Below are 16,912 nucleotides of genomic sequence, written 5' to 3'. Positions count from 1 at the left end.
ATTGTAGGCAGAGAACACAGACACAGAGGATGCCTCCTAAATGGCACCCTATTCCCTAAAGTAGTGCTCTACATTGTGCATAGTGTGCCATTTGGAACACACCCAGAGGCTGTCCCTTTGGCTCTTAAGGCTTGGGAGCTCTTTAGACCCCAAGAACAAAAACACTTCCAAGAAAACCCTGTGCTAGCCCCTTTAACCAGCAGCTCCACATGAACACACTGCATCCCACACACACACACACACACACACACACACACACACACACACACACACACACACACACACACACACACACACACACACACACACACACACACACACACAGACAGCATGCACTGACCAACTGGCAAGTGTCTTCACTTCCCTGACCGAATCTGTAATACCTACATGTTTCAAGCAGACCACCACAGTCCAAGTCATAGACTGTTCTCTCTGCTACCGCACGGCAAGCAGTACCGGAGCACCAAGTCTAGCTCCAAGAGGCTTCTAAACAGCTTCTACCCCCAAGCCATAAGACTGCTGAACAACTAATCAAATGGCCACCTAGACTATTTGAATTGACCCCCCCTTTGTCTTTACACTGCTGCTACTCGCTGTTTATTATCTATGCATATTCACTTCACCCCTACCTACATGTACAAATTACCTCGACTAACCTGTACCCCCCCACATTGACTCGGTACCGGTACCCCTATATATAGCCTCATTATTGTTATTTTTTACTTTAGTTAATTTAGTAAATATTTTCTTAACTCTTATTTTCTTAAAACTGCATTGTTGGTTAAGGGCTTGTAAGTACGCATTTCAAGATAAGGTCTTCACCTGTTGTATTCGGCGCATGATACAAATCAAATTTGATTTGATTTTATACACACACACGCACACACAGAGACAGTGGGTTGGGGAGCAGTAAGCCTGTTTGTATCCCATTACAGGACAGAGGGAGTGATCACTGCTAGCGGCTGTACAGGAGGGTTATTGATACTCCAGAGAAAGGCAGCTCATTTAATCAGAGGATTAATCAGGTAGAAGAGGGCAGGGTAAGGCCGGAGTAGGAAAGCACCGTGCTTCTCCTCTCTACTGAGGGGCCAATCCACTTGTATGAACCAATGAATGAATGAAATAGTATACGTATGTAATATATCCTGTGTGTGTGTGTGTGTGTGTGTGTGTGTGTGTGTGTGTGTGTGTGGCTGCCTTCCATATCCTCCTCTGCTTGGACCATAACTCACCCTACTAGCCTCCCAGGCCCACAGAGGAAGTAAACAGTGGTAGAGACAGAGGCCTCCCAGAACCATGGAGGCAGTAAACAGTGGTGGAGACAGAGGCCTCCCAGAACCATGGAGGCAGTAAATTAGTGATGGAGACAGAGGCCTCCCAGGCCCACAGAGGAGGCAATAAACAGTGGTGGAGACAGAGGCCTCCCAGAACCATGGAGGCAGTAAATTAGTGATGGAGACAGAGGCCTCCCAGAACCATGGAGGAGGAAGTAAACAGCGGTGGAGACAGAGGCCTCCCAGAACCATGGAGGCAGTACATTAGTGATGTAGACAGGCCTCCCAGGCCCATAGAGGAGGCAGTAAACAGTGGTGGAGACAGAGGCCTCCCAGAACCATGGAGGCAGTAAATTAGTGATGGAGACAGAGGCCTCCCAGAACCATGGAGGAGGCAGTAAACAGTGGTGGAGACCTACTGAGCTACAGCACCACAGGCTGGGGTGGTCAATAACACCAGGCAGGTAGGGAGTGATGAAGAGGACTGAGGACTGGGAGTGATGAAGGTGACTGAGGACTTAACTCCTAGTCTCTTTTATCTTAACTCCTATTCTCTGTCTCTGTCGGTCGCTCTCTGTTTGTCTGGGGAGCAGGCCTACGGGATTATACACAGATGTATGAATGATTTATTTTGCTCTGTAGAGTGTGTGCCCTGACTGGGAAACGGAAAGGAGAGGAGGAGGAGAAAGAGAGATACAACAACAGACAGCAACACAGACACTACAATCCCCACAATGCACCAGGGACATCTATTATTACAACTCAATGGTGATTCATATGCAGAAAATACCCTACATTCCTCATGTAGTCCACAGAAACATCATCATTTCTAATTTACGTTCCCCATGACCTAGCGTGCATAGATTATCTAAGAGATAATTAAGACATACTAAATAATTAAGTGAACAATAATGTTAATTCAAGAATACTAAATTAATAATGTGTGGATATAGGATCTCGGGACGTGGCATTGAGATTGATAGTATAGCCTAGATAAGACCTTCTCCACTGCGAGGAAGACGCTGCTGTTGCCTTGCACTGGCTATACTCATCCTGGTACCATCATCTCACCACTGTAGTTACACACTCATGTATTATTTACCAAGCTAATCCCACTGCAGAAATGTGGTAAATGTGAGGGCCAATGTGGCTTGGCCTGGCTGCTGTATCCAGCTTTGTGTAAATCTATGGGATTTTCAGATGTATTCATTGGTTGATTGGCTGATTGGTTGGTTGGTTGGTTGGTTGGTTTATTGGCTGATTGGTTGGTTGGTTGGTTGGTTGGTTGGTTGATTGGTTGTTTGGTTGGTTGGTTTGGTTGGTTGGTTGGTTGGCTGATTGGTTGGTTGGTTGGTTTGGTTGGTTGGTTGGTTGGTTGATTGGTTGATTGGTTGTTTGGTTGGTTGATTGTCTGATTTCTGAATGACTGTGTGTTTTGATTTCAAGACCAGGTTCATACCGCCTGGTTCTGGCCCATAACACCTCACTCACTTACTGTTCTTCTTCTATTCCAACTTGGCCTTTGTGGAGAGAGATCTTGTTGTTGTTGTTGTTGGTGTGTGTGTGTGTGTGTGTGTGTGTGTGTGTGTGTGTGTGTGTGTGTGTGTGTGTGTGTGTGTGTGTGTGTGTGTGTGTGTGTGTGTGTGTGTGTGTGTGTGTGTGTGTGTGTGTGTGTGCACGCGTGGGGTGTCTGCAGTGTGTCATGTAGAGTGGTGGGGTTGGGTTTGATATGTGGATGAGAAAGACACCAGTGATGCAGAGTGAGTCTGGTGCCACAATAATAAAATAATGGTCACCAACCGATATAAATCCAGTGTATGTGTGTGTGAGAGAGAGAGAAAATACACACACACTCAACCCTCCAGCCCAGTGGAGAGCCCATTGCGTGAGAGCCCGTTTCATTACATTTCAGATTAGGCCAAGTGGCTGTTACCTGCTAAGGCTTCTTGGGAAATGAGGCTGGCTGCATTCTCCCTGCTTCTCGTGACCTTGGAGGTCATTTGGAGGAAGGACGCATTCATCACTGTGACACATGTATGCTGGGTTAGAGAGGAGGGGGAGAGAGAGGAGGGAGAGAGAGGGGCGAGAGGAGGAAAGGGAGAAGGGGAGGAGAGAGAGGCTGTTATCCCCACCACCAGCACAACACTCTCCAGCAACCCTTTGAGAAAACCCAGTGTTATACCTCAGATTGCAGGTTGAAAACATAGCCTCATTTCCCCCCTCTATAACACTAAATGAATAGTTTACTTTATGTTATGGCAATACTTTTGTTTGCAGCATAATAGAATATTCACTGGATGCCGTGACCTCTTCTTCTTGCTTTGTCTTTAGTATTTTTAATATGCATACTAGGTTAAAGGATAACAACTGGAAATGGGAATCAAGTTTAGCTGTTTGTCTTCCTAGTCAACCTCCAGTTCCTAATCACATTCATTAACTCATCCACATCTCCTGTTGGTCCATGGCTCCAACTGCACTCCGGTCCTGCTCATCAATATCACACACACACACACACACACACACACACACACACACACACACACACACATACACACACACACATACACATACACACCGTGTCTCAGGGGATAAGAGTATTGATCAGAGTGAAGTCAAGATCAGCCTCTATTCTGTCTGACTCCCCAGCCCAGACAGTGTAATGATGGGTCGGTAACATTCGGCCCGCGGGCCAAAACCGTCCTGCAAGTGATTTTTTTGCCCCCCAAATCACTAGGAATTCAGCTAAAAATAAGTTTCATTTAGGAAGTCTGTTCACCGAGTATTACCACAAATAACATAGACAATATTATCAAGGTATGAAATGATAGTATTTGAAAACAGCAATCTCTTTTTGGGGCTTAGTTGTGGTCAATTTGCAGTGTGCAAAATATTATAATTATGTTCTGGCCCCCCATGACAACAAAAATTGGCCTGCTGCTGAATCTAGTTGCCTACCCCAGGTGTAGTGTCTCACACACACACACACACACACACACACACACATCACACACACACACACACACACACACACACACACACACACACACACACACACACACACACACACACACACACACACACACACACACAGTGGTGAAACTTTGGTTTTTAGAAGTGGGGGTGCATAAGTATTTTGCTATATTTCTTTTTTATCCAGTCAAATAAACACGTCAAACAGCCTACCTGACGCTAGGAGGTGTCCGCATGGTCCTAAAGCACACCGTTGCCTCATTTTGTATCACATTCCAATGATAAAACTGGGGTGGACAAAAATGCAATTTCAAAATGCAGGGGGTACATGCCCCCCCTCCCGTCCTCAGCTGGGCCCCTGCACACACATATATATAAAGAGATGTTCTCTCTTTCTAATGACAATGCCTGACACATATCAGCAGAGACAGTGATCAAGTGGGTATTTGCCCTATAGAAACAGATCACTATGTTATTCATGACTGATATATCTCCCTGTCCCTCCCATCCCCCCACAATCTTCAATCTCATCTCAAGCCCACAAAACAATCTGGTGCTACGCTAGCAGACGTTAGCATTTAGCGCTGCTAGCGCACTTCCTCCGAAACAACGATGAGTGAACATGTCAGGTGCGTGGGGCTGCTGAGGTGCCAGCAGGTTTTGAAGGATAACAGTATGAAGAGGCTTTGATGGCTGCGCTGCTCTTCACTTCCAGCCCCTCAGAAAGACATGCTCATCACAAGTGTAGATAAACAGAGTGTGTGTGTGTGTGTGTGTGTGTGTGTGTGTGTGTGTGTGTGTGTGTGTGTGTGTGTGTGTGTGTGTGTGTGTGTGTTAGTGGTGTGCAGGTCAGCTGTTTCTTCATGCGCCCTTGCAAATAACCCATCCACAACCGCCCAACTATATGTGATAAAGTGAAAATCTGATGCTAACCCTAACCCGAAAAATATAGAAAATACGCTATAGGCTACAGTCAAAGACCGCAGAATTATTTTTGACAGGGGGTGCAGGATTTGTTTTGGTAGGCTATTTGTCTATAATTAGATAGGCCTGCATGTCGCTTCTCTCTTGTCATTATATGTTTCCCCAGAAGACTAAATAAACACTTGCTCAACAGAATAATGTAATAGATCGATAGAATGAATGCTTCAATCTAGTTGACGTCGGTAAAGTTTTCTTTGTCATTTTCGTTCGCGGAAGAAAAGACCTTTAAGGACTGGCGAGAAAATGCAATATCACAAAAAAAATGAAACGATTTTCTGTGTAAAGGGAGGCTGCATGGCCTCCCTGACGAAGGCCATGCAGCCGAAACGTGTCAGAGTTATTACACTTTGTTTCAATTGAACATGCCATACAAATGAAGGCATTTTAATGAATTATATGAAGAGTGCCTTGGTCCTCCTTTCTTTTTGATGACATCAGTTAGACCGGTTGTAAGGAAAAATAACGCTGTGAAAACGACCCAATGTTTTTCTGATAAGGTTTCAGTTTGGCTTCGATGCATATTTTCTGTGGTTGAAATAGCCTACTATCAGCTTTTATGATGAAGACAGCGCCTCTACAGATCTAACTGAACATTGCATTCTCTCCAGATGCTGAAAGAAATCAATACAATTTCTCCACTCCTGTTATACATTTATAGATTTTTTAAGGTATTGTTTTCTCTTTATTGATCAATTAAAGAGAAAACAATACCTTAAAAAAATCCATAAATGTATAATTCCGTGTACTGTTTAGATGGGTTAAATGGAAACTGAAATTTGGACACTGACTTTTAAAACAATTCTTTAAAAAATGTCAACATGTCTGGAGAGCAGAGGTCATCTCCTGAGAAACGATACAGTGAGAGTGTTACTGGTCTTTCTATCTTGTCTTGTCTAAACCTGGCTGCAGTGTCTCCCAGTTGATGGGGAGGGGGAGACAAAGATAGGGGGCAGGGGGGGAGCGAGCGAGAGGGACACAGAAATGGAGCGATAGAGAAAGAGAGCAATCACAAGCCAATGTTTGCCGGTAGTTCATTGTTCATTTGAATCCCATAAAGGTAGCCAATTATGTTTGTGTGTAATAAACCTGATAAACAGTGTGGTTGTGACTCTCTATCTTACAATTGAGCCACAATAGACTATCTAATGCCCACGAGGCTAGCATCAGTAGCATGTTTCTACTTGAGGGAAATGTCATTAAAGTAACAGTACTTTTACTTGAGTAAAATGTCATTAAAGTAACAGTACTTTTACTTGAGTAAAATGTAATTAAAGTAACAATACGTTTACTTGAGTGAAATATCATCAAAGTAACAGTATATGCTACTTGACTAAAATATCATCAAAGTAACAGTACTTCTACTTGAGTAAAATGTCATCAAAGTAACAGTACTTTTACTTGAGTAAAATGTCATCAAAGTAACAGTACTTTTACTTGAGTAAAATGTCATCAAAGTAACAGTATATGATACCTGGCTAAAATGTCATCAAAGTAACAGTACTTCTACTTGAGTAAAATGTCATCAAAGTAACAGTACTTCTACTTGAGTAGGATATTCCAGGACCTTTTCCATCCCTGTTAGTGAGGGGAAAAAGAGGGAGAGAGGAAAAGACAGAGGGAGTGAGTGAGTGAACAAGTGTAAATAGGTGAGTGAATGTCAGCTGGTCCCATGAACAAGTAACAGAGGGGGTGAATGGGGGATTGAATGGGTGAAAGAATTAGACGTGGCTACCACGTTGTAAGAGCGTGAAGCAAACCTGTGCCCATGCGCAGATTCTCTGTGTGACTGTGTAAGAATGAAGTCTTGCTTCTTGCTCATCGCAATGTTGCTAGTGCAACATAATTTTGCTGACTCTACCTTAAATATATGGAAAAGATCATTTGTAACAACGTTCAGGTAACCTTAGCGAAATTATCTAATTATCAAGGTCAATGTACTATACTACTATGGCTTACCCTGTAAAACAACACATTTCACTGCACCTATCTGGTGTATGTGACAATAAAAAATATTTGTATTTTATTTACTTTTTAAAAACTATTTTGTGAGTCTGTGGATTCCAGTGTGCGTGCATCTGTGTGAATCCGTCTGCCCCTGTGTTAAAGGCTGTCTCTGTCTTTCTGTGTTTATGGCTGTCTCTGTGTTTATGGCTGTCTCTGTGTTTATGGCTGTCCCTGTGTTTATCACTGTCTGTGTTAGTCTGTATCTGTATATTAAACAGATAATACCTTAACTGAATCTATAAAGCAGTCCTCCTATCCGAGACTGTTGTCTCCTCCACCCCTCGTCTCCCCAGTGACAATTCCTCCTTTAATTTACCTCCTGTGTTTGCCACGGGGCCAAGTTGTTACACGTTAACAGCCTGACCTTTTATCTCTGGCAGACAGATGTCGCGGGGTCGGCAGGGGTCCTAATTGAATCTCTAACCGGCTCCACGGCGTACGTTGACTCCCTGTGACCGCGATCGATACTAACGTCCACTCTGGTGACATCAAGTTCAACAACCCCTGTCTGGTCCCCTGAGTCTGCCTAAGATGAACCTTAACCCTTTATAGGATCCTACTGGGCACTGGGCACTGGGCACTGGGCACTGGGCACACACACACACACACACACACACACACACACACACACACACACACACACACACACACACACACACACACACAGAGCCTGGTAGCTACCAGGGGACATTGAATTATGAACGTCTGTAGAGGCCATGACACCCCCAGGAGTATTTTCCATTAGCCATGATTAGTCTCTCTCTCCCCCTCCCTCTCTTCCTCCACGCCTCACCATGTACTTCATCATGATGTAGGCTGAGTCATTGTGCTTTGTTACTGTCGCCGTAATGCATACCTCTGCCATAATCCATGTGGGTGACATGAGTCCAGATGGTTATTTCATTGTGTGTACTCATGGGGGGCTGTCATCCCATTTTATTATCAGAGTCATAGTTTTATGGTCATGTATATGATGTCTTCTGATAGACACATATTCATCTAAGCCTCTAAGCAACAGTATCAGATGGGGTTTGCTTAGCCTGGGTGTGAATAGTAGATCAGAGCTAATGAGAGAGAGATAAGGGTCCTTAGTGAGATCCAGATTTGGCTCGTTGCACAGTGAAATATTTGTCCGGCACTCTGATCGTATTTGTTTGTCTCTTGAGAGAGCGAGAGAAGGATGACAGAGATAAACTGGAAGTGGGGGATGGAGAAGTTTATCGTTATCATTCCAGCATGACTAAAATATTGACTGGTGGAGGTAATTGTGTTTTCCTACCCGACCAGATAGTAGATAGCATACAAGCCCATTGTAGCCTCCAATCTTCCATGCTGAGTCTCATTTTGTAAATTTGAATTGGCCCAGTTGGAATCATCACCTTGAGCTGCTAGAGAACCCTGTGGAGTCCACTTAAAAATCTATTTCATTCTTTGTTTGCAACAACAACAACAAATAATATAGAAAAATAAGGCATGGTGTGGGGTACTGCTGGTGTGTATGTTATGCAAATAGGAATGGAATGCTGGGCTGGCACAGAGAGCAGGAACATGTTTGTAAGTGCTGGTGTATGACCAACATAAGATGTGCTGAAACTGTGCCCTCTGTAGGTGAAAAGTACATATCCAGCGAAGCATAAACATTGCACTTGCTCACATAACACATTAGGAACTAAACGTTCTAAATCTTCAAAAGCTACAGAACTGTGAGCTCAAACACTGTATAGCTATTGCATTGCTTTCTCAATAAGAAAGTTAGAAAGGGAGAGGAAGGAAGGCAAGGAAACAAGGAGGTAGAGAGAGGTTGGCCACTGTAGTTGTCATGGAAACGGCGAGGCGGAGCATGGGGAGTCTTTTTGAGTGGGACCAGTTTGTTATTGGAGGTCACGTGGCCAGTCGCTAGGGACAGAGGCACGTCCTGTACCTCGGATTGAAGCGTCGCGAGCTGCTGCTATCGCTAGTTTGAACAAAATGGCTGCAGAGGCACCACTAACGAAAGCCCACTGAACGGTAGGAATTATCATCGACGATGTTTTAATGGATATCTTGGAAATACACCCTCTCCAAATATTGGATTTTGCAAGAATTTGCTCTCTTGGATTCCTCTATTTGCGAGTATTTCACAGTCGCGTGCTGTAAAACATATTTTTTTGCACTTTAAAAATGTCAGCTTATCAAAGACAAGGTAAGTTACTGAAATTGCATATGGTGTTAATTTTTATAGTTAGCTGAAAAGTTACACAAGTTGCAACGATATACTTTATCTTGCTTGACATTAGCTAGCTTGTTTGCTTAAATATCGCACTTTGCTGCTATTTCTTCCTCTCTCTGACACTTGCTCTATTTCAAGTTGTTTCCGAGATAATCAACATTTGCTTTGGTTGTTTGCAATTAAATTCGAGACTAGAAAACACGTTTTGAACCTAAAACTTTGACAAATGGTTAGGACTACAGAGAGCTAACGTTAACTGTGTTGCTTTGCTACTGTAGCTTCTTGCTGCGACCGAATTCTTGGTCTGTAATACGGGTATCAAGGACAGAACATCGATTATTGTCATGCAAATTACACCTCAAATTGAATTCAAATTCACTAAAGCCCACAGTAGGAAATAAGGTAAGACGTATTGTATTTTCTAATCTTTTAACATGATTTATTTAGAGAAATATTTAGAGGGGCGGGGATTCGCATCCAAGCAACGCGCCCCTGATATGCGGCTGCAGCTTCCGATTGATAAACAGCATCCATTTATGAAAACAGTGCCTAATGCCTTCATGTTTGAGCATTGCAACATTGTTGGCAATTTTCTAAATTTGACTACCAAGGTCTTGTTTTTATTAAATAACTTCATTGTAATAACCATTTTTAAAATGTATTCATAAAATGAAAGAACTGATCTGAAATGCAAACATATAATGCACACTGGGAGGAAAATTATCAGTATAGTTAGAAAGATGTAACTTTGACCGTGACATTTGCATTGACCAATGAAATTCATAATGGGCTTCAACAACATCCCACATGCACATGCCGACTGGCATATGTGTTTGAAATGCTAAGCACATAGATCTATTCTAGAGTAAGCAGGTAGGCATTGGGTACTGCTGTGGTGATAAAATAGACAATGTAGTCAAATACCTAAACAAAATTAGCTGGTTGGGGTCACAAGCAGGACTACTATCCAGTGACTGGTACAGTAATGGGGGTGGTTAAACAAATTAGCCAAGCAATTGCGGGCTCTATCTGTGAGGTTCTACACATTTGAGATTAGAGTGGTTTGGAAGTCCATCTTGGATCCTTTCCCATTCTCATGGCACTTCTGGTTAACTGCTTTGGCCCTGATCTTGTCTAGAAGGGATACAGTTTTTTTCCAAATTGACTTCGTTGCAGGTTAGGAGAATTAGGTTAGGAAAACAACTTTTGGTGTCAAATTTGACAAGATGCATCCCATCTAGACATAACCTTTGGCCCTTGTGTGGTCGGAATACAGCCAATCAAATCTCTCTAGTCTAACCAAACAGACATGGCTGAAGCTGGGTCCACACTTCCAAGCTTGGTTCTCTGCTTCAGCCTGCCAGGTTTCTGTTGGTTGCTGATTTTTAAAAGGTAGTGACTAGCAAGCGTTTTCCACCTCTTGCTTCCTCTGACATGAATACACATTTATTGTTGGTGGTAACTGCCTCCTGCTCTGGGCATGCAGTCATAATGGCAGTGCTGGGCTGCCCTGGCATGAGTCTGTCTGTCTCCCAGAGAGGATGGGGCTTGCCTGGCTGGAAGATGGGCCATGTTGCCGGAGTTGGATGTGCTCCAGAGGAAGGTTGCTTTATTGTTCACAAGGCTTTGTTTATTTGGCCTGTTTATTTGAATAGAGACATTCAACCACAGGGTTATTTGAGAAAATGGATAGACCCATCAGATGTTGCAACAGTTTAGCTTTTGCTAGTCAACACCCGTCCCTAGATGTGTTTATAGGAAGCGGTCCCGTACCATTATTTCAGCGAGAGGGACTCCATGGCACAATGAGCTGTTCTTCTACAGTTGGAATCCTTTGAACTTTCAAGATGTCATAATCTCTTTTAATTGAAACACATTTTCTCTTCCTGTATCCCCTTATCCTTGTGACATCTGTCATTACACTGTCTTCACGGTCACTTGACATCGACCACCCCACACACACTCTTAATGCTCTGATTACTATACAGATCAGGTCTTAGGCCTGCATTCAGTTACTCTCCTCAGCTGGGCATAGACACAGTGGCTTGATAGCTAGGTTAGGTTTCTGTGGCAGCTCTGGCAGTTTGGCTTACAGGGTAGTTTTTTGCCTTTGAAATGACTAACCTTGCTCTTTGTGAAATGCTCTGATGTCAAACTGTTTCTTAGAGATAGGTTTGCATGTTTTGACTTTGCATGCCACACTATTGGCTAACCAGGACAGGATCTCTGAGGTAATGGTTTTGATTGGCTCTATTTCTTACAAGTTAGCATTGTTGATAGTCCCAAGTTATTCCCTGATCTGCCCCTCAGAGATTTCAGGCAAGGCCTAGAAGAACACATGAATATCAACAACTCGAGCTGTCAGAAGAATCCAAGGTTGTTATTAATCAGGTCTGAATAAGTACAAAGCGATCGAAGCACAGATCAGCATAACTAAAGCGTATCGCTCTCCTAGTCCCGACTCAGCAGTTTGGTCCTCAGGCGTTCTCCAAGCAGCCAGAAAGGCAAATTCATTCTTGATAATTGAGTGCCATACAAGTGGATGTAGTAGGCTGAATATGAAGTATAGTGTACGCCCAAGTGAGGAAAAGCCTTGATCCACAGCATCTTCACATGAATAATTTAATCTGATTCTGAATACCAATTCTATTAACCTCTCTGGGCTAGGCGGGACGAATTCGTCCCACCTACGTAACAGCCACTTGCAGCCTGTGGCGCGATTTTCAAAACCTTAAAAATCCTATTACTTCAATTTCTCAAACATATGACTATTTTACAGCTATTTAAAGACAAGACTCTCGTTAATCTAACCACACTGTCCGATTTCAAAAAGGCTTTACAACGAAAGCAAAACATTAGATTATGTCAGCAGAGTACCAAGCCAGAAATAATCAGACACCCATTTTTCAAGCCAGCATATGTCACCAAAACCCAGAAGACAGCTAAATGCAGCACTCACCTTTGATGATCTTCATCAGATGACAACCCTAGGACATTATGTTATACAATACATGCATGTTTTGTTCAATCAAGTTCATATTTATATCAAAAACCAGCTTTTTACATTAGCATGTGACGTTCAGAACTAGCATCCCCCCGCAAACTTCCGGGGAATTCGCTAACATTTTACTAAATTACTCACGATAAACGTTCACAAAAAGCATAACAATTATTTTAAGAATTATAGATACAGACCTCCTCTATGCACTCGATATGTCCGATTTTAAAATAGCTTTTTGGTGAAAGCACATTTTGCAATATTCTAAGTACATAGCCCAGGCATCACGGGCTCGCTATTTAGACACCCGGCAAGTTTAGCACTCACCATAATCATATTTACTATTATAAAAGTTTGATTACCTTTTGTTGTCTTCGTCAGAATGCACACCCAGGACTGCTACTTCAATAACAAATGTTGGTTTGGTCCAAAATAATCCATCGTTATATCCGAATAGCGGCGTTTTGTTCGTGCGTTCCAGACACTATCCGAAATGGTAAAGAAGTGTCGCGCGCATGGCGCAATTCGTGACAATAAAATTCTAAATATTCCATTACCGTACTTCGAAGCATGTCAACCGCTGTTTAAAATAAATTTTTACGCCATTTTTCTCGTAGAAAAGCGATAATATTCCGACAGGGAATCTCCTTTTCGGCAAACAGAGGAAAAAATCACAAAGGCGGGGGCGGTCGGGTCACGCGCATAAGCCCAGAGTCCCTAGATCGGCCACTTGAGAAAGGCGATAATGTGTTTCAGCCTGGGGCTGGAATGACGACATTCTGTTTTTTCCCGGGCTCTGAGAGCCTATGGAAGACGTGGGAAGTGTCACGTTAGAGCAGAGATCCTTAGTAAAAGATAGAGATGGAAAAGAAATTCAAGAAATGGTCAGACAGGCCACTTCCTGTAAAGGAATCTCTCAGGTTTTGACCTGCCATTTGAGTTCTGTTATACTCACAGACACCATTCAAACAGTTTTAGAAACTTTAGGGTGTTTTCTATCCATATGTAATAAGTATATGCATATTCTAGTTACTGGGTAGGAGTGGTAACCAGATTAAATCGGGTATGTTTTTTATCCAGCCGTGTCAATACTGCCCCCTAGCCCTAACAGGTTAAACATCTTTTTGTTGATGATCTAAAGAGTGCACCTTTTCATTCTTTGTCACGTGGTTTCATATGCTAGTGTAACTAAGCACTCAACAGCCAGTCTGTTTGATTTGACAGATATTCTTGCACTAGATTATGTTGTTTGCATTCAGCTCACACAGTGAACTGCAAATTCAAAAAGTTGTGCAGACTTGCAAGGGAAATATCACAGTTTGGGAAGGAACCACACTTGAAGATATTCTCCCCACTACCCACTATTAGAATCTCTCTGTTCTAGATTAAACATCGATCTCAGTGGGATTAATCCTAGTGATTTTATAACTGCAAATTCAAAGAGTTGTACAAGCTGGCAATGGAAATATCACAGTCTGCAAACCCCACTTTGAGATATTGTCCAAGATATCCTAGTGAATTCATAAATGGATATGGACGGCCATCCCCCTAACTAGGCTACCAGACTTGAAACGGAATGGACGCCATCTCTTCTGATAAGATGTAGACCAGACCTAGCATACCTCTGAAGCGCAATCCTTCTGTTTCCTTATAAACAACTCATTCCCCTTATGTCATCATTAACTTTTCCCTATTACGGGCAGCACTCATTCAATGGCACCATGTTGGTAAACGTTAGGCCAGGTTTAACGAGCCATGAAGCTGGCGCTGGGGCTTTTCTCCCTGCTAACGCATGTTCACTCCCAGAGGGGCCGAGCTCTGGGGCAGAACACTTGTCATTCTCCAAGTAGACCTAAATGAAGCAAAAGGGAGATTATTGAAAGGCCCTTGAAGTGAACAGTAGGGTTTGTCCCCGTGAGGTCTGACTGAAGGCTTGGCTTTTTTTTCGTAGACTTCTGAAGAGAGGCCCACTTGAGGTGACCAATTTGTGAGTCATCCACTGATTCCACTCTCTATCTAACAGCCTCTCAAGCCCAGTGTCAGTACTTCAATAGACTTTATATCCTTTAGCCTTGTATGTAAAAATATTTCTTTTATATATATATATTTTTTTAAATTTTTTATTTTTTTTATTTTTAATTACACTAAGAAATGCAGACTAGGCTACTTGGCCAAAGTGGGCCATTGAACATGTTAACCTCTTGGGGCTATGTGGGACGCTAGCGTGCCACCCGTGGTGCACCCTATCAACAGCAGGTGCATTTCAAGAGCGGCAAATTTGAAACCAAATAAATGTCAAAATTCAAATTTTTCAAACATACAACTATCTTACACCCTTTGAAAGATAAACATCTCCTTAATCTAACCACGTTGTCCGATTTCAAAAAGGTTTTACGGCGAAAGCATAAAGTTAGATTATGTTAGGAGAGTACATTGACAATAGCTGTGTGTAATGTTTTGTCAATTCAAAGACAGGCGTCACCAAAACCATAAAACCAGCTAAAATGATGCACTAACCTTTTACAATCTCCATCAGATGACACTCCTAGGACATTATGTTAGACAATGCATGCATTTTTAGTTCTATCAAGTTCATATTTATATCCAAAAACAGCGTTTCACTATGGCGTTGATGTTCAGGAAATCGTTTCCCTTCAATAACCGGCAGTCAAGTCAGCACCACAAATTAAATAATTAAAATTAGAAAACATTGGTAAAATATTATATTGTCATTTAAAGAATTATAGATTTACATCTCTTGAACGCAATCGACTTGCCAGATTTAAAAATAACCTTACTGGGAAATCACACTTTGCAATAATCTGAGCACTGCGCCCAGAAAAATACGCTTTGCGATACAGACAAACGGCCATGTTGGAGAGATCTAAAATCGAAAATACTATGTAAATAATCCATTACCTTTGATTCTCTTCATCAGATGTCACTTCCAGGAATCCCAGGTCCATAACGAATGTAGTTTTGTTCAAAAAAGCTCATAATTTATGTCCAAAAAGCTCCGTGTTGTTAGCACATGATCTAAGCCCGCCGGACTTCACTTCATGAACGAGGGGAAAAAATATATTTACTTTCGTTCAAACATGTCAAACGTTGTATAGCATAAATCATTAGTGCCTTTTTTAACCAGAACATGAATAATATTCAAGGTGGACGAATGCATTCTCTTTTAAAACGTTTTGGAACGAGGGTACCCAACATGACCTCGCGCGCCAGAGTCTAATCGGCCATCACCGTTCCAAGGCTCTTGTTCGGTCAGATCTCACAGTAGAAGATTCAAAACACTTTGTAAAGGCTGGTGACATCTAGTGGAAGCAATAGAAGCAAACATTAATCAGCCCCTGTGTGTTTCAATGGCATTGGCTTAAAGGTAATTCAACACATCAGGTATCCACTTCCTGTCAGAAAATGTCTCAGGGTTTTGCCTGCCAAATGAGTTCTGTTATACTCACAGACACCATTCAAACAGTTTTAGAAACTTTAGGGTGTTTTCTATCCATATATAATAAGTATATGCATATTCTAGTTACTGGGTAGGATTAGTAACCAGATTAAATCGGGTACGTTTTTTTATCCAGCCGTGAAAATACTGCCCCCTAGCCCCAAAAGGTTAATGGGAGTTAGCTCATCAGTTGAACATTCAGCAAGTCTAGCAAGTTGTTTTATTGCATTTACACAAAGTTCTGGAGTTCTTCTTCACCTGCTTCAGTAAAAATTTTCCTGACTCCCCAGCACTGCACAAAGACAGCATTTATTACATTGATCGGTCTTAATTTTGTCTTCTTGCTACGTGAGTTTCCCTTCACATACAGCCCTTTCACTCTTCAGACCTGCTGGATAATGGCTTTTTATGAAGAAGAATGTGGAAACGGAGCAAGTGCTACGTGATTGGAGTCTAATAAGTTATTTTGTTGGCGACGTTCTGTGATCTATTGGAGCAATAAATAGTTTGACCGGGCTCGTGAAACGGCTGCTCCGGTTACTGACGGAGAGGATGAAAGTCATCGGGAACTTCAACTGCTGGAGCCGATCCATAGATTTTATTTCTGGAGGCCTGCTAAGAGTGCCAGGAGGAGTGGAGCATCTGACAAATCTCCTGTCCTTGTGGATCAGCCCTGGCCAGAGCATTAGCATGACTTCATAGAGAATAGCTTGCAGTTGTTGGAAGAGGAAGATCCTCTTCGCTATGTTAGAGGAATATCATCAACTATTACCCAGTTGTTGTTTTTTCTCTTTCCTTATACAGTACCACTCAAAAGTTTGGACACACCTACTCAAATGCTGTTATCAAGGCAAAGAGTGGCTACTTTGAAGAATCTCAAATATGAAATATATTTTAATTGGTTTAACACTTTTTTTTTTTGGTTACTACATGATTCCATATGTGTTATTTCATAGTTTTGATGTCTTCACGATTATTCTACAATGTAGAAAATAGTAAAAATAAAGAAAAACCCT

General features: G+C 42.2%; 1 protein-coding gene across 8 annotated transcripts in view; it reads left to right on the top strand.

Moving 5' to 3' along the window:
• LOC106601827 (trinucleotide repeat-containing gene 6C protein) overlaps window positions 1-16,912 on the top strand; it is a 103,402-nt gene that overhangs the window by 13,841 nt on the left and 72,649 nt on the right. For 6 of the 8 annotated variants that reach the window (XM_045719943.1, XM_045719942.1, XM_045719941.1 and 3 more), the window contains exon 1: window positions 9,108-9,414. The exons of 1 other annotated variant lie outside the window; for it this stretch is intronic. The gene's annotated coding sequence lies outside the window, so the exon portion shown is untranslated. Of the gene's footprint in view, window positions 1-9,107; window positions 9,415-16,912 lie in introns of those variants that run through there. One more of the 8 variants, XM_045719937.1, reaches the window with a different exon arrangement.

Source organism: Salmo salar, chromosome ssa06 (assembly GCF_905237065.1).
Source record: "Salmo salar chromosome ssa06, Ssal_v3.1, whole genome shotgun sequence".
NCBI classification, from domain to species: Eukaryota; Metazoa; Chordata; class Actinopteri; order Salmoniformes; family Salmonidae; genus Salmo; species Salmo salar.
The sequence above is the reverse complement of the archived record's forward strand: the minus strand, read 5'-3'. Positions and strand labels throughout refer to the sequence as shown.